A 24,250-nucleotide genomic window follows, 5' to 3' on the forward strand; every position below is an offset into this window, starting at 1 on the left:
ACTGTGTAAGTCAAGCATGTTGTCATATAAGAAATCAGCACAAATTAACTATCTCATTACTGGTCATATAGATGAGAGAGGAAATGAACCTAACGTTTAAATTGTGGATGGGAAACAACAGTTTTTAGTTTTCAGCTTCAATACATATGTTTATGAATAATTGATTTCTTTATATAGTCTTATCGCTATCTAGACGGATATAGCTATGTATACATAGATGCATACTTATACGTTGATAAGTATCAGTATAAAACATTGACGTTATGTTTTTCCAAGACCAGATTCTAAGAAATGGGTGAAATAGTAAATCTCATAATTCAAGCAGGTCCCACCGAGATTTGAACTCGGATCGCTGGATTCAGAGTCCAGAGTGCTAACCATTACACCATGGAACCCTCCCATACATGAGTCATTTTTCCATTGAGACAAAAGAGAGCGCATTAGTGCGGGGGCATTTCTTACATTGATGAAACGATATCTCTGTTGAATGCTCATAGTGTAAAGAGCTATAATGTGATTTGATTCTGTTCAGATACATTCTCCTTAACAGTGTTAAATATGCAAACGTTTATCAGGATAGGCAAGTTATATCATAATGATCATCTTTGACTGTAACATATTAAAACATTTTACATTTCCAAACTAATACACCCATTTCTTTGTCTCTCACATGGGCTGCGCCAAAGAGCAATGATTGGCACGTTGGACTTTGCATGCAAAGGTACCAGTCCAAATCTTGGGGGTACTATTTTATTACTCTTGACCTTTTCTATTTCTGTCACCTTTGTTTATTGATAGCTCAAATCCAACACCAGTAGGTTGAAAGAGACAATTATTGATTCCTTTCAAAACGTCCATCAGCTTGAACAAGTTACAGAAATACAAACATTATAATACGTTTACATCACATTGCTACACAAAATAGTGTGACATTAAGAAATCCTATCCTGTTTTTCTGAAATGCATTTCAGAGGCCTGATTCCCAGCATCCCTTTTTGAAGCTTTCTGCGCTATTGATAAGGCGAATTTAGCACATTTTGAAAGAGAAGTGTTCTTAAATCAAACCTAGAGAACCACAATGACGGTATCATTCAGATAGTACAAATGTTTTTGTATATTAGTATGGAAATTGTGAAATAAAACGTTTTTCATGCTGATTTTCAACAGTCGATCTGCAATCGTGAAACATAAGCTTTTGCTTGGAGGCCTCACAGGTACTGATCTAATTTTCTCTTTTAAGATTATTCACAAATCATATGATATGCTTTGTATAAATCAACTATATTGTTAGATCAAAATTGAGTAAAAAGTGACTATCTCAATTTCTTGACATATAGAAGAGTAAGGAGAAGAAGCTCATGTTTCAAATGTGGAGAGGCAACAACTTTTCATTATTTTCACCTCTACTAATTATATGCATTTTTATAATGTATGTGTTTATGTTGTCCTATAAATATACAGAGACATATAGCAAGATATAGGGAGATACATACGTGTAAAGTGGATATGTACAAGTTTATAAGTAAATGAGATGTTTTTCCAATTAATAATTCTAAGAACTGAATGGAAAAAGAAAATCGTAAAGTTTAGATAAGTCCCACTGTGATTTGTACTCAGATCCCGGTTTTCAGAGTCTAGAGTGCTAAGCATGATACCATCAAACCACCTGTACCAGGTTGAGCTTTTCATTTTGAGAGAAGAGATTGCATTCACGGGGGAATCTTATATTTTATTGCAAAATCATATCTCACATAAAAAGTACTGTTCAACAGAGTGATAGCGTTACTTGAGTCCTCTGGGCAACATCCTTCCCTAACATAGTTCAATATGCAAAAGTTGAACAGAATAGAAAAGTAATAACATTCTGTTGGTCTTTGACTGTAGAACATTAAAAACTTTGAAATGTTCACATTGCTGCAGCAATTTGCTCCCTTGTCACATGGGAGGTTCCATGGTGTAATGGTTAGCACTTTGGACTTTGAATCCAAGGATCCGAGTTCAAATCTCGGTGGGACCACTTTCATGACTGTTGATCAAATCTTTTTCTGTCAAGTGTATTCATAAATATCACAAATCTAACACGGGTAGAGTGAAACATTAATTTATTGATTGTATTCTGAAAGTCTATTCGATGTGAGCAAATGATAGAACTTTTAGAAAACATGGAAATTAAATGGCTCAAAATAATGAGACATTTTGCGAGCTGACTCTGTTTTCTCAAACTCATCACAGGGGGCTGATGCAAGATATTACTTTCTTAAATCTTACTGTTATTGATAAGGGGAAGATGGAACTTTTTAATTGGAAATCCTTCATTAAAACAAAACTTGAGGAATCAAATTGTGTATTATGGGGACAGAAGATATGACGTTTTGAATAACAATCGTGAAATTCAGACACACATATATTTACACTCTGATTTTCTAAAGTAAATCCATAACCATAAAGTAAAATCTTTCGAAAGACGTGTCAAAGGTAATAATCTGAATTTCTCTTTCAAAGAAATTCACAATTAAATGCACTGTGTAAGTCAAGCATGTTGTCATATAAGAAATCAGCAAAAATTAACTATCTCATTACTGGTCATATAGATGAGAGAGGAAATGAACCTAACGTTTAAATTGTGGATGGGAAACAACAGTTTTTAGTTTTCAGCTTCAATACATATGTTTATGAATAATTGATTTCTTTATATAGTCTTATCGCTATCTAGACGGATATAGCTATGTATACATAGATGCATACTTATACGTTGATAAGTATCAGTATAAAACATTGACGTTATGTTTTTCCAAGACCAGATTCTAAGAAATGGGTGAAATAGTAAATCTCATAATTCAAGCAGGTCCCACCGAGATTTGAACTCGGATCGCTGGATTCAGAGTCCAGAGTGCTAACCATTACACCATGGAACCCTCCCATACATGAGTCATTTTTCCATTGAGACAAAAGAGAGCGCATTAGTGCGGGGGCATTTCTTACATTGATGAAACGATATCTCTGTTGAATGCTCATAGTGTAAAGAGCTATAATGTGATTTGATTCTGTTCAGATACATTCTCCTTAACAGTGTTAAATATGCAAACGTTTATCAGGATAGGCAAGTTATATCATAATGATCATCTTTGACTGTAACATATTAAAACATTTTACATTTCCAAACTAATACACCCATTTCTTTGTCTCTCACATGGGCTGCGCCAAAGAGCAATGATTGGCACGTTGGACTTTGCATGCAAAGGTACCAGTCCAAATCTTGGGGGTACTATTTTATTACTCTTGACCTTTTCTATTTCTGTCACCTTTGTTTATTGATAGCTCAAATCCAACACCAGTAGGTTGAAAGAGACAATTATTGATTCCTTTCAAAACGTCCATCAGCTTGAACAAGTTACAGAAATACAAACATTATAATACGTTTACATCACATTGCTACACAAAATAGTGTGACATTAAGAAATCCTATCCTGTTTTTCTGAAATGCATTTCAGAGGCCTGATTCCCAGCATCCCTTTTTGAAGCTTTCTGCGCTATTGATAAGGCGAATTTAGCACATTTTGAAAGAGAAGTGTTCTTAAATCAAACCTAGAGAACCACAATGACGGTATCATTCAGATAGTACAAATGTTTTTGTATATTAGTATGGAAATTGTGAAATAAAACGTTTTTCATGCTGATTTTCAACAGTCGATCTGCAATCGTGAAACATAAGCTTTTGCTTGGAGGCCTCACAGGTACTGATCTAATTTTCTCTTTTAAGATTATTCACAAATCATATGATATGCTTTGTATAAATCAACTATATTGTTAGATCAAAATTGAGTAAAAAGTGACTATCTCAATTTCTTGACATATAGAAGAGTAAGGAGAAGAAGCTCATGTTTCAAATGTGGAGAGGCAACAACTTTTCATTATTTTCACCTCTACTAATTATATGCATTTTTATAATGTATGTGTTTATGTTGTCCTATAAATATACAGAGACATATAGCAAGATATAGGGAGATACATACGTGTAAAGTGGATATGTACAAGTTTATAAGTAAATGAGATGTTTTTCCAATTAATAATTCTAAGAACTGAATGGAAAAAGAAAATCGTAAAGTTTAGATAAGTCCCACTGTGATTTGTACTCAGATCCCGGTTTTCAGAGTCTAGAGTGCTAAGCATGATACCATCAAACCACCTGTACCAGGTTGAGCTTTTCATTTTGAGAGAAGAGATTGCATTCACGGGGGAATCTTATATTTTATTGCAAAATCATATCTCACATAAAAAAGTACTGTTCAACAGAGTGATAGCGTTACTTGAGTCCTCTGGGCAACATCCTTCCCTAACATAGTTCAATATGCAAAAGTTGAACAGAATAGAAAAGTAATAACATTCTGTTGGTCTTTGACTGTAGAACATTAAAAACTTTGAAATGTTCACATTGCTGCAGCAATTTGCTCCCTTGTCACATGGGAGGTTCCATGGTGTAATGGTTAGCACTTTGGACTTTGAATCCAAGGATCCGAGTTCAAATCTCGGTGGGACCACTTTCATGACTGTTGATCAAATCTTTTTCTGTCAAGTGTATTCATAAATATCACAAATCTAACACGGGTAGAGTGAAACATTAATTTATTGATTGTATTCTGAAAGTCTATTCGATGTGAGCAAATGATAGAACTTTTAGAAAACATGGAAATTAAATGGCTCAAAATAATGAGACATTTTGCGAGCTGACTCTGTTTTCTCAAACTCATCACAGGGGGCTGATGCAAGATATTACTTTCTTAAATCTTACTGTTATTGATAAGGGGAAGATGGAACTTTTTAATTGGAAATCCTTCATTAAAACAAAACTTGAGGAATCAAATTGTGTATTATGGGGACAGAAGATATGACGTTTTGAATAACAATCGTGAAATTCAGACACACATATATTTACACTCTGATTTTCTAAAGTAAATCCATAACCATAAAGTAAAATCTTTCGAAAGACGTGTCAAAGGTAATAATCTGAATTTCTCTTTCAAAGAAATTCACAATTAAATGCACTGTGTAAGTCAAGCATGTTGTCATATAAGAAATCAGCACAAATTAACTATCTCATTACTGGTCATATAGATGAGAGAGGAAATGAACCTAACGTTTAAATTGTGGATGGGAAACAACAGTTTTTAGTTTTCAGCTTCAATACATATGTTTATGAATAATTGATTTCTTTATATAGTCTTATCGCTATCTAGACGGATATAGCTATGTATACATAGATGCATACTTATACGTTGATAAGTATCAGTATAAAACATTGACGTTATGTTTTTCCAAGACCAGATTCTAAGAAATGGGTGAAATAGTAAATCTCATAATTCAAGCAGGTCCCACCGAGATTTGAACTCGGATCGCTGGATTCAGAGTCCAGAGTGCTAACCATTACACCATGGAACCCTCCCATACATGAGTCATTTTTCCATTGAGACAAAAGAGAGCGCATTAGTGCGGGGGCATTTCTTACATTGATGAAACGATATCTCTGTTGAATGCTCATAGTGTAAAGAGCTATAATGTGATTTGATTCTGTTCAGATACATTCTCCTTAACAGTGTTAAATATGCAAACGTTTATCAGGATAGGCAAGTTATATCATAATGATCATCTTTGACTGTAACATATTAAAACATTTTACATTTCCAAACTAATACACCCATTTCTTTGTCTCTCACATGGGCTGCGCCAAAGAGCAATGATTGGCACGTTGGACTTTGCATGCAAAGGTACCAGTCCAAATCTTGGGGGTACTATTTTATTACTCTTGACCTTTTCTATTTCTGTCACCTTTGTTTATTGATAGCTCAAATCCAACACCAGTAGGTTGAAAGAGACAATTATTGATTCCTTTCAAAACGTCCATCAGCTTGAACAAGTTACAGAAATACAAACATTATAATACGTTTACATCACATTGCTACACAAAATAGTGTGACATTAAGAAATCCTATCCTGTTTTTCTGAAATGCATTTCAGAGGCCTGATTCCCAGCATCCCTTTTTGAAGCTTTCTGCGCTATTGATAAGGCGAATTTAGCACATTTTGAAAGAGAAGTGTTCTTAAATCAAACCTAGAGAACCACAATGACGGTATCATTCAGATAGTACAAATGTTTTTGTATATTAGTATGGAAATTGTGAAATAAAACGTTTTTCATGCTGATTTTCAACAGTCGATCTGCAATCGTGAAACATAAGCTTTTGCTTGGAGGCCTCACAGGTACTGATCTAATTTTCTCTTTTAAGATTATTCACAAATCATATGATATGCTTTGTATAAATCAACTATATTGTTAGATCAAAATTGAGTAAAAAGTGACTATCTCAATTTCTTGACATATAGAAGAGTAAGGAGAAGAAGCTCATGTTTCAAATGTGGAGAGGCAACAACTTTTCATTATTTTCACCTCTACTAATTATATGCATTTTTATAATGTATGTGTTTATGTTGTCCTATAAATATACAGAGACATATAGCAAGATATAGGGAGATACATACGTGTAAAGTGGATATGTACAAGTTTATAAGTAAATGAGATGTTTTTCCAATTAATAATTCTAAGAACTGAATGGAAAAAGAAAATCGTAAAGTTTAGATAAGTCCCACTGTGATTTGTACTCAGATCCCGGTTTTCAGAGTCTAGAGTGCTAAGCATGATACCATCAAACCACCTGTACCAGGTTGAGCTTTTCATTTTGAGAGAAGAGATTGCATTCACGGGGGAATCTTATATTTTATTGCAAAATCATATCTCACATAAAAAAGTACTGTTCAACAGAGTGATAGCGTTACTTGAGTCCTCTGGGCAACATCCTTCCCTAACATAGTTCAATATGCAAAAGTTGAACAGAATAGAAAAGTAATAACATTCTGTTGGTCTTTGACTGTAGAACATTAAAAACTTTGAAATGTTCACATTGCTGCAGCAATTTGCTCCCTTGTCACATGGGAGGTTCCATGGTGTAATGGTTAGCACTTTGGACTTTGAATCCAAGGATCCGAGTTCAAATCTCGGTGGGACCACTTTCATGACTGTTGATCAAATCTTTTTCTGTCAAGTGTATTCATAAATATCACAAATCTAACACGGGTAGAGTGAAACATTAATTTATTGATTGTATTCTGAAAGTCTATTCGATGTGAGCAAATGATAGAACTTTTAGAAAACATGGAAATTAAATGGCTCAAAATAATGAGACATTTTGCGAGCTGACTCTGTTTTCTCAAACTCATCACAGGGGGCTGATGCAAGATATTACTTTCTTAAATCTTACTGTTATTGATAAGGGGAAGATGGAACTTTTTAATTGGAAATCCTTCATTAAAACAAAACTTGAGGAATCAAATTGTGTATTATGGGGACAGAAGATATGACGTTTTGAATAACAATCGTGAAATTCAGACACACATATATTTACACTCTGATTTTCTAAAGTAAATCCATAACCATAAAGTAAAATCTTTCGAAAGACGTGTCAAAGGTAATAATCTGAATTTCTCTTTCAAAGAAATTCACAATTAAATGCACTGTGTAAGTCAAGCATGTTGTCATATAAGAAATCAGCAAAAATTAACTATCTCATTACTGGTCATATAGATGAGAGAGGAAATGAACCTAACGTTTAAATTGTGGATGGGAAACAACAGTTTTTAGTTTTCAGCTTCAATACATATGTGTATGAATAATTGATTTCTTTATATAGTCTTATCGCTATCTAGACGGATATAGCTATGTATACATAGATGCATACTTATACGTTGATAAGTATCAGTATAAAACATTGACGTTATGTTTTTCCAAGACCAGATTCTAAGAAATGGGTGAAATAGTAAATCTCATAATTCAAGCAGGTCCCACCGAGATTTGAACTCGGATCGCTGGATTCAGAGTCCAGAGTGCTAACCATTACACCATGGAACCCTCCCATACATGAGTCATTTTTCCATTGAGACAAAAGAGAGCGCATTAGTGCGGGGGCATTTCTTACATTGATGAAACGATATCTCTGTTGAATGCTCATAGTGTAAAGAGCTATAATGTGATTTGATTCTGTTCAGATACATTCTCCTTAACAGTGTTAAATATGCAAACGTTTATCAGGATAGGCAAGTTATATCATAATGATCATCTTTGACTGTAACATATTAAAACATTTTACATTTCCAAACTAATACACCCATTTCTTTGTCTCTCACATGGGCTGCGCCAAAGAGCAATGATTGGCACGTTGGACTTTGCATGCAAAGGTACCAGTCCAAATCTTGGGGGTACTATTTTATTACTCTTGACCTTTTCTATTTCTGTCACCTTTGTTTATTGATAGCTCAAATCCAACACCAGTAGGTTGAAAGAGACAATTATTGATTCCTTTCAAAACGTCCATCAGCTTGAACAAGTTACAGAAATACAAACATTATAATACGTTTACATCACATTGCTACACAAAATAGTGTGACATTAAGAAATCCTATCCTGTTTTTCTGAAATGCATTTCAGAGGCCTGATTCCCAGCATCCCTTTTTGAAGCTTTCTGCGCTATTGATAAGGCGAATTTAGCACATTTTGAAAGAGAAGTGTTCTTAAATCAAACCTAGAGAACCACAATGACGGTATCATTCAGATAGTACAAATGTTTTTGTATATTAGTATGGAAATTGTGAAATAAAACGTTTTTCATGCTGATTTTCAACAGTCGATCTGCAATCGTGAAACATAAGCTTTTGCTTGGAGGCCTCACAGGTACTGATCTAATTTTCTCTTTTAAGATTATTCACAAATCATATGATATGCTTTGTATAAATCAACTATATTGTTAGATCAAAATTGAGTAAAAAGTGACTATCTCAATTTCTTGACATATAGAAGAGTAAGGAGAAGAAGCTCATGTTTCAAATGTGGAGAGGCAACAACTTTTCATTATTTTCACCTCTACTAATTATATGCATTTTTATAATGTATGTGTTTATGTTGTCCTATAAATATACAGAGACATATAGCAAGATATAGGGAGATACATACGTGTAAAGTGGATATGTACAAGTTTATAAGTAAATGAGATGTTTTTCCAATTAATAATTCTAAGAACTGAATGGAAAAAGAAAATCGTAAAGTTTAGATAAGTCCCACTGTGATTTGTACTCAGATCCCGGTTTTCAGAGTCTAGAGTGCTAAGCATGATACCATCAAACCACCTGTACCAGGTTGAGCTTTTCATTTTGAGAGAAGAGATTGCATTCACGGGGGAATCTTATATTTTATTGCAAAATCATATCTCACATAAAAAAGTACTGTTCAACAGAGTGATAGCGTTACTTGAGTCCTCTGGGCAACATCCTTCCCTAACATAGTTCAATATGCAAAAGTTGAACAGAATAGAAAAGTAATAACATTCTGTTGGTCTTTGACTGTAGAACATTAAAAACTTTGAAATGTTCACATTGCTGCAGCAATTTGCTCCCTTGTCACATGGGAGGTTCCATGGTGTAATGGTTAGCACTTTGGACTTTGAATCCAAGGATCCGAGTTCAAATCTCGGTGGGACCACTTTCATGACTGTTGATCAAATCTTTTTCTGTCAAGTGTATTCATAAATATCACAAATCTAACACGGGTAGAGTGAAACATTAATTTATTGATTGTATTCTGAAAGTCTATTCGATGTGAGCAAATGATAGAACTTTTAGAAAACATGGAAATTAAATGGCTCAAAATAATGAGACATTTTGCGAGCTGACTCTGTTTTCTCAAACTCATCACAGGGGGCTGATGCAAGATATTACTTTCTTAAATCTTACTGTTATTGATAAGGGGAAGATGGAACTTTTTAATTGGAAATCCTTCATTAAAACAAAACTTGAGGAATCAAATTGTGTATTATGGGGACAGAAGATATGACGTTTTGAATAACAATCGTGAAATTCAGACACACATATATTTACACTCTGATTTTCTAAAGTAAATCCATAACCATAAAGTAAAATCTTTCGAAAGACGTGTCAAAGGTAATAATCTGAATTTCTCTTTCAAAGAAATTCACAATTAAATGCACTGTGTAAGTCAAGCATGTTGTCATATAAGAAATCAGCAAAAATTAACTATCTCATTACTGGTCATATAGATGAGAGAGGAAATGAACCTAACGTTTAAATTGTGGATGGGAAACAACAGTTTTTAGTTTTCAGCTTCAATACATATGTGTATGAATAATTGATTTCTTTATATAGTCTTATCGCTATCTAGACGGATATAGCTATGTATACATAGATGCATACTTATACGTTGATAAGTATCAGTATAAAACATTGACGTTATGTTTTTCCAAGACCAGATTCTAAGAAATGGGTGAAATAGTAAATCTCATAATTCAAGCAGGTCCCACCGAGATTTGAACTCGGATCGCTGGATTCAGAGTCCAGAGTGCTAACCATTACACCATGGAACCCTCCCATACATGAGTCATTTTTCCATTGAGACAAAAGAGAGCGCATTAGTGCGGGGGCATTTCTTACATTGATGAAACGATATCTCTGTTGAATGCTCATAGTGTAAAGAGCTATAATGTGATTTGATTCTGTTCAGATACATTCTCCTTAACAGTGTTAAATATGCAAACGTTTATCAGGATAGGCAAGTTATATCATAATGATCATCTTTGACTGTAACATATTAAAACATTTTACATTTCCAAACTAATACACCCATTTCTTTGTCTCTCACATGGGCTGCGCCAAAGAGCAATGATTGGCACGTTGGACTTTGCATGCAAAGGTACCAGTCCAAATCTTGGGGGTACTATTTTATTACTCTTGACCTTTTCTATTTCTGTCACCTTTGTTTATTGATAGCTCAAATCCAACACCAGTAGGTTGAAAGAGACAATTATTGATTCCTTTCAAAACGTCCATCAGCTTGAACAAGTTACAGAAATACAAACATTATAATACGTTTACATCACATTGCTACACAAAATAGTGTGACATTAAGAAATCCTATCCTGTTTTTCTGAAATGCATTTCAGAGGCCTGATTCCCAGCATCCCTTTTTGAAGCTTTCTGCGCTATTGATAAGGCGAATTTAGCACATTTTGAAAGAGAAGTGTTCTTAAATCAAACCTAGAGAACCACAATGACGGTATCATTCAGATAGTACAAATGTTTTTGTATATTAGTATGGAAATTGTGAAATAAAACGTTTTTCATGCTGATTTTCAACAGTCGATCTGCAATCGTGAAACATAAGCTTTTGCTTGGAGGCCTCACAGGTACTGATCTAATTTTCTCTTTTAAGATTATTCACAAATCATATGATATGCTTTGTATAAATCAACTATATTGTTAGATCAAAATTGAGTAAAAAGTGACTATCTCAATTTCTTGACATATAGAAGAGTAAGGAGAAGAAGCTCATGTTTCAAATGTGGAGAGGCAACAACTTTTCATTATTTTCACCTCTACTAATTATATGCATTTTTATAATGTATGTGTTTATGTTGTCCTATAAATATACAGAGACATATAGCAAGATATAGGGAGATACATACGTGTAAAGTGGATATGTACAAGTTTATAAGTAAATGAGATGTTTTTCCAATTAATAATTCTAAGAACTGAATGGAAAAAGAAAATCGTAAAGTTTAGATAAGTCCCACTGTGATTTGTACTCAGATCCCGGTTTTCAGAGTCTAGAGTGCTAAGCATGATACCATCAAACCACCTGTACCAGGTTGAGCTTTTCATTTTGAGAGAAGAGATTGCATTCACGGGGGAATTTTATATTTTATTGCAAAATCATATCTCACATAAAAAGTACTGTTCAACAGAGTGATAGCGTTACTTGAGTCCTCTGGGCAACATCCTTCCCTAACATAGTTCAATATGCAAAAGTTGAACAGAATAGAAAAGTAATAACATTCTGTTGGTCTTTGACTGTAGAACATTAAAAACTTTGAAATGTTCACATTGCTGCAGCAATTTGCTCCCTTGTCACATGGGAGGTTCCATGGTGTAATGGTTAGCACTTTGGACTTTGAATCCAAGGATCCGAGTTCAAATGTCGGTGGGACCACTTTCATGACTGTTGATCAAATCTTTTTCTGTCAAGTGTATTCATAAATATCACAAATCTAACACGGGTAGAGTGAAACATTAATTTATTGATTGTATTCTGAAAGTCTATTCGATGTGAGCAAATGATAGAACTTTTAGAAAACGGAAATTAAATGGCTCAAAATAATGAGACATTTTGCGAGCTGACTCTGTTTTCTCAAACTCATCACAGGGGGCTGATGCAAGATATTACTTTCTTAAATCTTACTGTTATTGATAAGGGGAAGATGGAACTTTTTAATTGGAAATCCTTCATTAAAACAAAACTTGAGGAATCAAATTGTGTATTATGGGGACAGAAGATATGACGTTTTGAATAACAATCGTGAAATTCAGACACACATATATTTACACTCTGATTTTCTAAAGTAAATCCATAACCATAAAGTAACATCTTTCGAAAGACGTGTCAAAGGTAATAATCTGAATTTCTCTTTCAAAGAAATTCACAATTAAATGCACTGTGTAAGTCAAGCATGTTGTCATATAAGAAATCAGCAAAAATTAACTATCTCATTACTGGTCATATAGATGAGAGAGGAAATGAACCTAACGTTTAAATTGTGGATGGGAAACAACAGTTTTTAGTTTTCAGCTTCAATACATATGTTTATGAATAATTGATTTCTTTATATAGTCTTATCGCTATCTAGACGGATATAGCTATGTATACATAGATGCATACTTATACGTTGATAAGTATCAGTATAAAACATTGACGTTATGTTTTTCCAAGACCAGATTCTAAGAAATGGGTGAAATAGTAAATCTCATAATTCAAGCAGGTCCCACCGAGATTTGAACTCGGATCGCTGGATTCAGAGTCCAGAGTGCTAACCATTACACCATGGAACCCTCCCATACATGAGTCATTTTTCCATTGAGACAAAAGAGAGCGCATTAGTGCGGGGGCATTTCTTACATTGATGAAACGATATCTCTGTTGAATGCTCATAGTGTAAAGAGCTATAATGTGATTTGATTCTGTTCAGATACATTCTCCTTAACAGTGTTAAATATGCAAACGTTTATCAGGATAGGCAAGTTATATCATAATGATCATCTTTGACTGTAACATATTAAAACATTTTACATTTCCAAACTAATACACCCATTTCTTTGTCTCTCACATGGGCTGCGCCAAAGAGCAATGATTGGCACGTTGGACTTTGCATGCAAAGGTACCAGTCCAAATCTTGGGGGTACTATTTTATTACTCTTGACCTTTTCTATTTCTGTCACCTTTGTTTATTGATAGCTCAAATCCAACACCAGTAGGTTGAAAGAGACAATTATTGATTCCTTTCAAAACGTCCATCAGCTTGAACAAGTTACAGAAATACAAACATTATAATACGTTTACATCACATTGCTACACAAAATAGTGTGACATTAAGAAATCCTATCCTGTTTTTCTGAAATGCATTTCAGAGGCCTGATTCCCAGCATCCCTTTTTGAAGCTTTCTGCGCTATTGATAAGGCGAATTTAGCACATTTTGAAAGAGAAGTGTTCTTAAATCAAACCTAGAGAACCACAATGACGGTATCATTCAGATAGTACAAATGTTTTTGTATATTAGTATGGAAATTGTGAAATAAAACGTTTTTCATGCTGATTTTCAACAGTCGATCTGCAATCGTGAAACATAAGCTTTTGCTTGGAGGCCTCACAGGTACTGATCTAATTTTCTCTTTTAAGATTATTCACAAATCATATGATATGCTTTGTATAAATCAACTATATTGTTAGATCAAAATTGAGTAAAAAGTGACTATCTCAATTTCTTGACATATAGAAGAGTAAGGAGAAGAAGCTCATGTTTCAAATGTGGAGAGGCAACAACTTTTCATTATTTTCACCTCTACTAATTATATGCATTTTTATAATGTATGTGTTTATGTTGTCCTATAAATATACAGAGACATATAGCAAGATATAGGGAGATACATACGTGTAAAGTGGATATGTACAAGTTTATAAGTAAATGAGATGTTTTTCCAATTAATAATTCTAAGAACTGAATGGAAAAAGAAAATCGTAAAGTTTAGATAAGTCCCACTGTGATTTGTACTCAGATCCCGGTTTTCAGAGTCTAGAGTGCTAAGCATGATACCATCAAACCACCTGTACCAGGTTGAGCTTTTCATTTTGAGAGAAGAGATTGCATTCACGGGGGAATCTTATATTTTATTGCAAAATCATATCTCACATAAAAAGTACTGTTCAACAGAGTGATAGCGTTACTTGAGTCCTCTGGGCAACATCCTTCCCTAACATAGTTCAATATGCAAAAGTTGAACAGAATAGAAAAGTAATAACATTCTGTTGGTCTTTGACTGTAGAACATTAAAAACTTTGAAATGTTCACATTGCTGCAGCAATTTGCTCCCTTGTCACATGGGAGGTTCCATGGTGTAATGGTTAGCACTTTGGACTTTGAATCCAAGGATCCGAGTTCAAATCTCGGTGGGACCACTTTCATGACTGTTGATCAAATCTTTTTCTGTCAAGTGTATTCATAAATATCACAAATCTAACACGGGTAGAGTGAAACATTAATTTATTGATTGTATTCTGAAAGTCTATTCGATGTGAGCAAATGATAGAACTTTTAGAAAACATGGAAATTAAATGGCTCAAAATAATGAGACATTTTGCGAGCTGACTCTGTTTTCTCAAACTCATCACAGGGGGCTGATGCAAGATATTACTTTCTTAAATCTTACTGTTATTGATAAGGGGAAGATGGAACTTTTTAATTGGAAATCCTTCATTAAAACAAAACTTGAGGAATCAAATTGTGTATTATGGGGACAGAAGATATGACGTTTTGAATAACAATCGTGAAATTCAGACACACATATATTTACACTCTGATTTTCTAAAGTAAATCCATAACCATAAAGTAAAATCTTTCGAAAGACGTGTCAAAGGTAATAATCTGAATTTCTCTTTCAAAGAAATTCACAATTAAATGCACTGTGTAAGTCAAGCATGTTGTCATATAAGAAATCAGCAAAAATTAACTATCTCATTACTGGTCATATAGATGAGAGAGGAAATGAACCTAACGTTTAAATTGTGGATGGGAAACAACAGTTTTTAGTTTTCAGCTTCAATACATATGTTTATGAATAATTGATTTCTTTATATAGTCTTATCGCTATCTAGACGGATATAGCTATGTATACATAGATGCATACTTATACGTTGATAAGTATCAGTATAAAACATTGACGTTATGTTTTTCCAAGACCAGATTCTAAGAAATGGGTGAAATAGTAAATCTCATAATTCAAGCAGGTCCCACCGAGATTTGAACTCGGATCGCTGGATTCAGAGTCCAGAGTGCTAACCATTACACCATGGAACCCTCCCATACATGAGTCATTTTTCCATTGAGACAAAAGAGAGCGCATTAGTGCGGGGGCATTTCTTACATTGATGAAACGATATCTCTGTTGAATGCTCATAGTGTAAAGAGCTATAATGTGATTTGATTCTGTTCAGATACATTCTCCTTAACAGTGTTAAATATGCAAACGTTTATCAGGATAGGCAAGTTATATCATAATGATCATCTTTGACTGTAACATATTAAAACATTTTACATTTCCAAACTAATACACCCATTTCTTTGTCTCTCACATGGGCTGCGCCAAAGAGCAATGATTGGCACGTTGGACTTTGCATGCAAAGGTACCAGTCCAAATCTTGGGGGTACTATTTTATTACTCTTGACCTTTTCTATTTCTGTCACCTTTGTTTATTGATAGCTCAAATCCAACACCAGTAGGTTGAAAGAGACAATTATTGATTCCTTTCAAAACGTCCATCAGCTTGAACAAGTTACAGAAATACAAACATTATAATATGTTTACATCACATTGCTACACAAAATAGTGTGACATTAAGAAATCCTATCCTGTTTTTCTGAAATGCATTTCAGAGGCCTGATTCCCAGCATCCCTTTTTGAAGCTTTCTGCGCTATTGATAAGGCGAATTTAGCACATTTTGAAAGAGAAGTGTTCTTAAATCAAACCTAGAGAACCACAATGACGGTATCATTCAGATAGTACAAATGTTTTTGTATATTAGTATGGAAATTGTGAAATAAAACGTTTTTCATGCTGATTTTCAACAGTCGATCTGCAATCGTGAAACATAAGCTTTTGCTTGGAGGCCTCACAGGTACTGATCTAATTTTCTCTTTTAAGATTATTCACAAATCATATGATATGCTTTGTATAAATCAACTATATTGTTAGATCAAAATTGAGTAAAAAGTGACTATCTCAATTTCTTGACATATAGAAGAGTAAGGAGAAGAAGCTCATGTTTCAAATGTGGAGAGGCAACAACTTTTCATTATTTTCACCTCTACTAATTATATGCATTTTTATAATGTATGTGTTTATGTTGTCCTATAAATATACAGAGACATATAGCAAGATATAGGGAGATACATACGTGTAAAGTGGATATGTACAAGTTTATAAGTAAATGAGATGTTTTTCCAATTAATAATTCTAAGAACTGAATGGAAAAAGAAAATCGTAAAGTTTAGATAAGTCCCACTGTGATTTGTACTCAGATCCCGGTTTTCAGAGTCTAGAGTGCTAAGCATGATACCATCAAACCACCTGTACCAGGTTGAGCTTTTCATTTTGAGAGAAGAGATTGCATTCACGGGGGAATCTTATATTTTATTGCAAAATCATATCTCACATAAAAAAGTACTGTTCAACAGAGTGATAGCGTTACTTGAGTCCTCTGGGCAACATCCTTCCCTAACATAGTTCAATATGCAAAAGTTGAACAGAATAGAAAAGTAATAACATTCTGTTGGTCTTTGACTGTAGAACATTAAAAACTTTGAAATGTTCACATTGCTGCAGCAATTTGCTCCCTTGTCACATGGGAGGTTCCATGGTGTAATGGTTAGCACTTTGGACTTTGAATCCAAGGATCCGAGTTCAAATCTCGGTGGGACCACTTTCATGACTGTTGATCAAATCTTTTTCTGTCAAGTGTATTCATAAATATCACAAATCTAACACGGGTAGAGTGAAACATTAATTTATTGATTGTATTCTGAAAGTCTATTCGATGTGAGCAAATGATAGAACTTTTAGAAAACATGGAAATTAAATGGCTCAAAATAATGAGACATTTTGCGAGCTGACTCTGTTTTCTCAAACTCATCACAGGGGGCTGATGCAAGATATTACTTTCTTAAATCTTACTGTTATTGATAAGGGGAAGATGGAACTTTTTAATTGGAAATCCTTCATTAAAACAAAACTTGAGGAATCAAATTGTGTATTATGGGGACAGAAGATATGACGTTTTGAATAACAATCGTGAAATTCAGACACACATATATTTACACTCTGATTTTCTAAAGTAAATCCATAACCATAAAGTAAAATCTTTCGAAAGACGTGTCAAAGGTAATAATCTGAATTTCTCTTTCAAAGAAATTCACAATTAAATGCACTGTGTAAGTCAAGCATGTTGTCATATAAGAAATCAGCAAAAATTAACTATCTCATTACTGGTCATATAGATGAGAGAGGAAATGAACCTAACGTTTAAATTGTGGATGGGAAACAACAGTTTTTAGTTTTCAGCTTCAATACATATGTGTATGAATAATTGATTTCTTTATATAGTCTTATCGCTATCTAGACGGATATAGCTATGTATACATAGATGCATACTTATACGTTGATAAGTATCAGTATAAAACATTGACGTTATGTTTTTCCAAGACCAGATTCTAAGAAATGGGTGAAATAGTAAATCTCATAATTCAAGCAGGTCCCACCGAGATTTGAACTCGGATCGCTGGATTCAGAGTCCAGAGTGCTAACCATTACACCATGGAACCCTCCCATACATGAGTCATTTTTCCATTGAGACAAAAGAGAGCGCATTAGTGCGGGGGCATTTCTTACATTGATGAAACGATATCTCTGTTGAATGCTCATAGTGTAAAGAGCTATAATGTGATTTGATTCTGTTCAGATACATTCTCCTTAACAGTGTTAAATATGCAAACGTTTATCAGGATAGGCAAGTTATATCATAATGATCATCTTTGACTGTAACATATTAAAACATTTTACATTTCCAAACTAATACACCCATTTCTTTGTCTCTCACATGGGCTGCGCCAAAGAGCAATGATTGGCACGTTGGACTTTGCATGCAAAGGTACCAGTCCAAATCTTGGGGGTACTATTTTATTACTCTTGACCTTTTCTATTTCTGTCACCTTTGTTTATTGATAGCTCAAATCCAACACCAGTAGGTTGAAAGAGACAATTATTGATTCCTTTCAAAACGTCCATCAGCTTGAACAAGTTACAGAAATACAAACATTATAATACGTTTACATCACATTGCTACACAAAATAGTGTGACATTAAGAAATCCTATCCTGTTTTTCTGAAATGCATTTCAGAGGCCTGATTCCCAGCATCCCTTTTTGAAGCTTTCTGCGCTATTGATAAGGCGAATTTAGCACATTTTGAAAGAGAAGTGTTCTTAAATCAAACCTAGAGAACCACAATGACGGTATCATTCAGATAGTACAAATGTTTTTGTATATTAGTATGGAAATTGTGAAATAAAACGTTTTTCATGCTGATTTTCAACAGTCGATCTGCAATCGTGAAACATAAGCTTTTGCTTGGAGGCCTCACAGGTACTGATCTAATTTTCTCTTTTAAGATTATTCACAAATCATATGATATGCTTTGTATAAATCAACTATATTGTTAGATCAAAATTGAGTAAAAAGTGACTATCTCAATTTCTTGACATATAGAAGAGTAAGGAGAAGAAGCTCATGTTTCAAATGTGGAGAGGCAACAACTTTTCATTATTTTCACCTCTACTAATTATATGCATTTTTATAATGTATGTGTTTATGTTGTCCTATAAATATACAGAGACATATAGCAAGATATAGGGAGATACATACGTGTAAAGTGGATATGTACAAGTTTATAAGTAAATGAGATGTTTTTCCAATTAATAATTCTAAGAACTGAATGGAAAAAGAAAATCGTAAAGTTTAGATAAGTCCCACTGTGATTTGTACTCAGATCCCGGTTTTCAGAGTCTAGAGTGCTAAGCATGATACCATCAAACCACCTGTACCAGGTTGAGCTTTTCATTTTGAGAGAAGAGATTGCATTCACGGGGGAATTTTATATTTTATTGCAAAATCATATCTCACATAAAAAGTACTGTTCAACAGAGTGATAGCGTTACTTGAGTCCTCTGGGCAACATCCTTCCCTAACATAGTTCAATATGCAAAAGTTGAACAGAATAGAAAAGTAATAACATTCTGTTGGTCTTTGACTGTAGAACATTAAAAACTTTGAAATGTTCACATTGCTGCAGCAATTTGCTCCCTTGTCACATGGGAGGTTCCATGGTGTAATGGTTAGCACTTTGGACTTTGAATCCAAGGATCCGAGTTCAAATGTCGGTGGGACCACTTTCATGACTGTTGATCAAATCTTTTTCTGTCAAGTGTATTCATAAATATCACAAATCTAACACGGGTAGAGTGAAACATTAATTTATTGATTGTATTCTGAAAGTCTATTCGATGTGAGCAAATGATAGAACTTTTAGAAAACGGAAATTAAATGGCTCAAAATAATGAGACATTTTGCGAGCTGACTCTGTTTTCTCAAACTCATCACAGGGGGCTGATGCAAGATATTACTTTCTTAAATCTTACTGTTATTGATAAGGGGAAGATGGAACTTTTTAATTGGAAATCCTTCATTAAAACAAAACTTGAGGAATCAAATTGTGTATTATGGGGACAGAAGATATGACGTTTTGAATAACAATCGTGAAATTCAGACACACATATATTTACACTCTGATTTTCTAAAGTAAATCCATAACCATAAAGTAACATCTTTCGAAAGACGTGTCAAAGGTAATAATCTGAATTTCTCTTTCAAAGAAATTCACAATTAAATGCACTGTGTAAGTCAAGCATGTTGTCATATAAGAAATCAGCAAAAATTAATTATCTCATTACTGGTCATATAGATGAGAGAGGAAATGAACCTAACGTTTAAATTGTGGATGGGAAACAACAGTTTTTAGTTTTCAGCTTCAATACATATGTTTATGAATAATTGATTTCTTTATATAGTCTTATCGCTATCTAGACGGATATAGCTATGTATACATAGATGCATACTTATACGTTGATAAGTATCAGTATAAAACATTGACGTTATGTTTTTCCAAGACCAGATTCTAAGAAATGGGTGAAATAGTAAATCTCATAATTCAAGCAGGTCCCACCGAGATTTGAACTCGGATCGCTGGATTCAGAGTCCAGAGTGCTAACCATTACACCATGGAACCCTCCCATACATGAGTCATTTTTCCATTGAGACAAAAGAGAGCGCATTAGTGCGGGGGCATTTCTTACATTGATGAAACGATATCTCTGTTGAATGCTCATAGTGTAAAGAGCTATAATGTGATTTGATTCTGTTCAGATACATTCTCCTTAACAGTGTTAAATATGCAAACGTTTATCAGGATAGGCAAGTTATATCATAATGATCATCTTTGACTGTAACATATTAAAACATTTTACATTTCCAAACTAATACACCCATTTCTTTGTCTCTCACATGGGCTGCGCCAAAGAGCAATGATTGGCACGTTGGACTTTGCATGCAAAGGTACCAGTCCAAATCTTGGGGGTACTATTTTATTACTCTTGACCTTTTCTATTTCTGTCACCTTTGTTTATTGATAGCTCAAATCCAACACCAGTAGGTTGAAAGAGACAATTATTGATTCCTTTCAAAACGTCCATCAGCTTGAACAAGTTACAGAAATACAAACATTATAATACGTTTACATCACATTGCTACACAAAATAGTGTGACATTAAGAAATCCTATCCTGTTTTTCTGAAATGCATTTCAGAGGCCTGATTCCCAGCATCCCTTTTTGAAGCTTTCTGCGCTATTGATAAGGCGAATTTAGCACATTTTGAAAGAGAAGTGTTCTTAAATCAAACCTAGAGAACCACAATGACGGTATCATTCAGATAGTACAAATGTTTTTGTATATTAGTATGGAAATTGTGAAATAAAACGTTTTTCATGCTGATTTTCAACAGTCGATCTGCAATCGTGAAACATAAGCTTTTGCTTGGAGGCCTCACAGGTACTGATCTAATTTTCTCTTTTAAGATTATTCACAAATCATATGATATGCTTTGTATAAATCAACTATATTGTTAGATCAAAATTGAGTAAAAAGTGACTATCTCAATTTCTTGACATATAGAAGAGTAAGGAGAAGAAGCTCATGTTTCAAATGTGGAGAGGCAACAACTTTTCATTATTTTCACCTCTACTAATTATATGCATTTTTATAATGTATGTGTTTATGTTGTCCTATAAATATACAGAGACATATAGCAAGATATAGGGAGATACATACGTGTAAAGTGGATATGTACAAGTTTATAAGTAAATGAGATGTTTTTCCAATTAATAATTCTAAGAACTGAATGGAAAAAGAAAATCGTAAAGTTTAGATAAGTCCCACTGTGATTTGTACTCAGATCCCGGTTTTCAGAGTCTAGAGTGCTAAGCATGATACCATCAAACCACCTGTACCAGGTTGAGCTTTTCATTTTGAGAGAAGAGATTGCATTCACGGGGGAATCTTATATTTTATTGCAAAATCATATCTCACATAAAAAGTACTGTTCAACAGAGTGATAGCGTTACTTGAGTCCTCTGGGCAACATCCTTCCCTAACATAGTTCAATATGCAAAAGTTGAACAGAATAGAAAAGTAATAACATTCTGTTGGTCTTTGACTGTAGAACATTAAAAACTTTGAAATGTTCACATTGCTGCAGCAATTTGCTCCCTTGTCTCATGGGAGGTTCCATGGTGTAATGGTTAGCACTTTGGACTTTGAATCCAAGGATCCGAGTTCAAATCTCGGTGGGACCACTTTCATGACTGTTGATCAAATCTTTTTCTGTCAAGTGTATTCATAAATATCACAAATCTAACACGGGTAGAGTGAAACATTAATTTATTGATTGTATTCTGAAAGTCTATTCGATGTGAGCAAATGATAGAACTTTTAGAAAACATGGAAATTAAATGGCTCAAAATAATGAGACATTTTGCGAGCTGACTCTGTTTTCTCAAACTCATCACAGGGGGCTGATGCAAGATATTACTTTCTTAAATCTTACTGTTATTGATAAGGGGAAGATGGAACTTTTTAATTGGAAATCCTTCATTAAAACAAAACTTGAGGAATCAAATTGTGTATTATGGGGACAGAAGATATGACGTTTTGAATAACAATCGTGAAATTCAGACACACATATATTTACACTCTGATTTTCTAAAGTAAATCCATAACCATAAAGTAAAATCTTTCGAAAGACGTGTCAAAGGTAATAATCTGAATTTCTCTTTCAAAGAAATTCACAATTAAATGCACTGTGTAAGTCAAGCATGTTGTCATATAAGAAATCAGCAAAAATTAACTATCTCATTACTGGTCATATAGATGAGAGAGGAAATGAACCTAACGTTTAAATTGTGGATGGGAAACAACAGTTTTTAGTTTTCAGCTTCAATACATATGTTTATGAATAATTGATTTCTTTATATAGTCTTATCGCTATCTAGACGGATATAGCTATGTATACATAGATGCATACTTATACGTTGATAAGTATCAGTATAAAACATTGACGTTATGTTTTTCCAAGACCAGATTCTAAGAAATGGGTGAAATAGTAAATCTCATAATTCAAGCAGGTCCCACCGAGATTTGAACTCGGATCGCTGGATTCAGAGTCCAGAGTGCTAACCATTACACCATGGAACCCTCCCATACATGAGTCATTTTTCCATTGAGACAAAAGAGAGCGCATTAGTGCGGGGGCATTTCTTACATTGATGAAACGATATCTCTGTTGAATGCTCATAGTGTAAAGAGCTATAATGTGATTTGATTCTGTTCAGATACATTCTCCTTAACAGTGTTAAATATGCAAACGTTTATCAGGATAGGCAAGTTATATCATAATGATCATCTTTGACTGTAACATATTAAAACATTTTACATTTCCAAACTAATACACCCATTTCTTTGTCTCTCACATGGGCTGCGCCAAAGAGCAATGATTGGCACGTTGGACTTTGCATGCAAAGGTACCAGTCCAAATCTTGGGGGTACTATTTTATTACTCTTGACCTTTTCTATTTCTGTCACCTTTGTTTATTGATAGCTCAAATCCAACACCAGTAGGTTGAAAGAGACAATTATTGATTCCTTTCAAAACGTCCATCAGCTTGAACAAGTTACAGAAATACAAACATTATAATACGTTTACATCACATTGCTACACAAAATAGTGTGACATTAAGAAATCCTATCCTGTTTTTCTGAAATGCATTTCAGAGGCCTGATTCCCAGCATCCCTTTTTGAAGCTTTCTGCGCTATTGATAAGGCGAATTTAGCACATTTTGAAAGAGAAGTGTTCTTAAATCAAACCTAGAGAACCACAATGACGGTATCATTCAGATAGTACAAATGTTTTTGTATATTAGTATGGAAATTGTGAAATAAAACGTTTTTCATGCTGATTTTCAACAGTCGATCTGCAATCGTGAAACATAAGCTTTTGCTTGGAGGCCTCACAGGTACTGATCTAATTTTCTCTTTTAAGATTATTCACAAATCATATGATATGCTTTGTATAAATCAACTATATTGTTAGATCAAAATTGAGTAAAAAGTGACTATCTCAATTTCTTGACATATAGAAGAGTAAGGAGAAGAAGCTCATGTTTCAAATGTGGAGAGGCAACAACTTTTCATTATTTTCACCTCTACTAATTATATGCATTTTTATAATGTATGTGTTTATGTTGTCCTATAAATATACAGAGACATATAGCAAGATATAGGGAGATACATACGTGTAAAGTGGATATGTACAAGTTTATAAGTAAATGAGATGTTTTTCCAATTAATAATTCTAAGAACTGAATGGAAA

The 24,250-nt window shown here is 34.0% G+C and overlaps 19 non-coding genes across 19 annotated transcripts; 9 read left to right on the top strand and 10 right to left on the bottom strand.

Moving 5' to 3' along the window:
- Positions 1 to 323: 323 nt before the first annotated feature.
- TRNAQ-CUG (transfer RNA glutamine (anticodon CUG)) lies at positions 324 to 395 on the bottom strand. The gene has a single exon. It is a non-coding gene; the product is annotated as a tRNA-Gln (tRNA).
- Positions 396 to 1,945: 1,550 nt separating this feature from the next.
- TRNAQ-UUG (transfer RNA glutamine (anticodon UUG)) lies at positions 1,946 to 2,017 on the top strand. Its single transcript has one exon. It is a non-coding gene; the product is annotated as a tRNA-Gln (tRNA).
- Positions 2,018 to 2,843: 826 nt separating this feature from the next.
- Positions 2,844 to 2,915, bottom strand: TRNAQ-CUG (transfer RNA glutamine (anticodon CUG)). The gene has a single exon. It is a non-coding gene; the product is annotated as a tRNA-Gln (tRNA).
- A 1,551-nt stretch (positions 2,916 to 4,466) lies between these two features.
- TRNAQ-UUG (transfer RNA glutamine (anticodon UUG)) lies at positions 4,467 to 4,538 on the top strand. Its single transcript has one exon. It is a non-coding gene; the product is annotated as a tRNA-Gln (tRNA).
- Positions 4,539 to 5,364: 826 nt separating this feature from the next.
- Positions 5,365 to 5,436, bottom strand: TRNAQ-CUG (transfer RNA glutamine (anticodon CUG)). The gene has a single exon. It is a non-coding gene; the product is annotated as a tRNA-Gln (tRNA).
- Positions 5,437 to 6,987: 1,551 nt separating this feature from the next.
- TRNAQ-UUG (transfer RNA glutamine (anticodon UUG)) lies at positions 6,988 to 7,059 on the top strand. Its single transcript has one exon. It is a non-coding gene; the product is annotated as a tRNA-Gln (tRNA).
- Positions 7,060 to 7,885: 826 nt separating this feature from the next.
- TRNAQ-CUG (transfer RNA glutamine (anticodon CUG)) lies at positions 7,886 to 7,957 on the bottom strand. The gene has a single exon. It is a non-coding gene; the product is annotated as a tRNA-Gln (tRNA).
- Positions 7,958 to 9,508: 1,551 nt separating this feature from the next.
- On the top strand, positions 9,509 to 9,580 carry TRNAQ-UUG (transfer RNA glutamine (anticodon UUG)). Its single transcript has one exon. It is a non-coding gene; the product is annotated as a tRNA-Gln (tRNA).
- An 826-nt stretch (positions 9,581 to 10,406) lies between these two features.
- Positions 10,407 to 10,478, bottom strand: TRNAQ-CUG (transfer RNA glutamine (anticodon CUG)). The gene has a single exon. It is a non-coding gene; the product is annotated as a tRNA-Gln (tRNA).
- Positions 10,479 to 12,028: 1,550 nt separating this feature from the next.
- On the top strand, positions 12,029 to 12,100 carry TRNAQ-UUG (transfer RNA glutamine (anticodon UUG)). Its single transcript has one exon. It is a non-coding gene; the product is annotated as a tRNA-Gln (tRNA).
- An 824-nt stretch (positions 12,101 to 12,924) lies between these two features.
- On the bottom strand, positions 12,925 to 12,996 carry TRNAQ-CUG (transfer RNA glutamine (anticodon CUG)). The gene has a single exon. It is a non-coding gene; the product is annotated as a tRNA-Gln (tRNA).
- Positions 12,997 to 14,546: 1,550 nt separating this feature from the next.
- Positions 14,547 to 14,618, top strand: TRNAQ-UUG (transfer RNA glutamine (anticodon UUG)). The gene has a single exon. It is a non-coding gene; the product is annotated as a tRNA-Gln (tRNA).
- An 826-nt stretch (positions 14,619 to 15,444) lies between these two features.
- TRNAQ-CUG (transfer RNA glutamine (anticodon CUG)) lies at positions 15,445 to 15,516 on the bottom strand. The gene has a single exon. It is a non-coding gene; the product is annotated as a tRNA-Gln (tRNA).
- Positions 15,517 to 17,067: 1,551 nt separating this feature from the next.
- Positions 17,068 to 17,139, top strand: TRNAQ-UUG (transfer RNA glutamine (anticodon UUG)). Its single transcript has one exon. It is a non-coding gene; the product is annotated as a tRNA-Gln (tRNA).
- Positions 17,140 to 17,965: 826 nt separating this feature from the next.
- On the bottom strand, positions 17,966 to 18,037 carry TRNAQ-CUG (transfer RNA glutamine (anticodon CUG)). The gene has a single exon. It is a non-coding gene; the product is annotated as a tRNA-Gln (tRNA).
- Positions 18,038 to 19,587: 1,550 nt separating this feature from the next.
- Positions 19,588 to 19,659, top strand: TRNAQ-UUG (transfer RNA glutamine (anticodon UUG)). Its single transcript has one exon. It is a non-coding gene; the product is annotated as a tRNA-Gln (tRNA).
- Positions 19,660 to 20,483: 824 nt separating this feature from the next.
- Positions 20,484 to 20,555, bottom strand: TRNAQ-CUG (transfer RNA glutamine (anticodon CUG)). The gene has a single exon. It is a non-coding gene; the product is annotated as a tRNA-Gln (tRNA).
- Positions 20,556 to 22,105: 1,550 nt separating this feature from the next.
- TRNAQ-UUG (transfer RNA glutamine (anticodon UUG)) lies at positions 22,106 to 22,177 on the top strand. The gene has a single exon. It is a non-coding gene; the product is annotated as a tRNA-Gln (tRNA).
- An 826-nt stretch (positions 22,178 to 23,003) lies between these two features.
- TRNAQ-CUG (transfer RNA glutamine (anticodon CUG)) lies at positions 23,004 to 23,075 on the bottom strand. Its single transcript has one exon. It is a non-coding gene; the product is annotated as a tRNA-Gln (tRNA).
- Positions 23,076 to 24,250: the final 1,175 nt, after the last annotated feature.

This window comes from Lissotriton helveticus, chromosome 4_1 (genome assembly GCF_964261635.1).
Source record: "Lissotriton helveticus chromosome 4_1, aLisHel1.1, whole genome shotgun sequence".
NCBI lineage: Eukaryota > Metazoa > Chordata > Amphibia > Caudata > Salamandridae > Lissotriton > Lissotriton helveticus.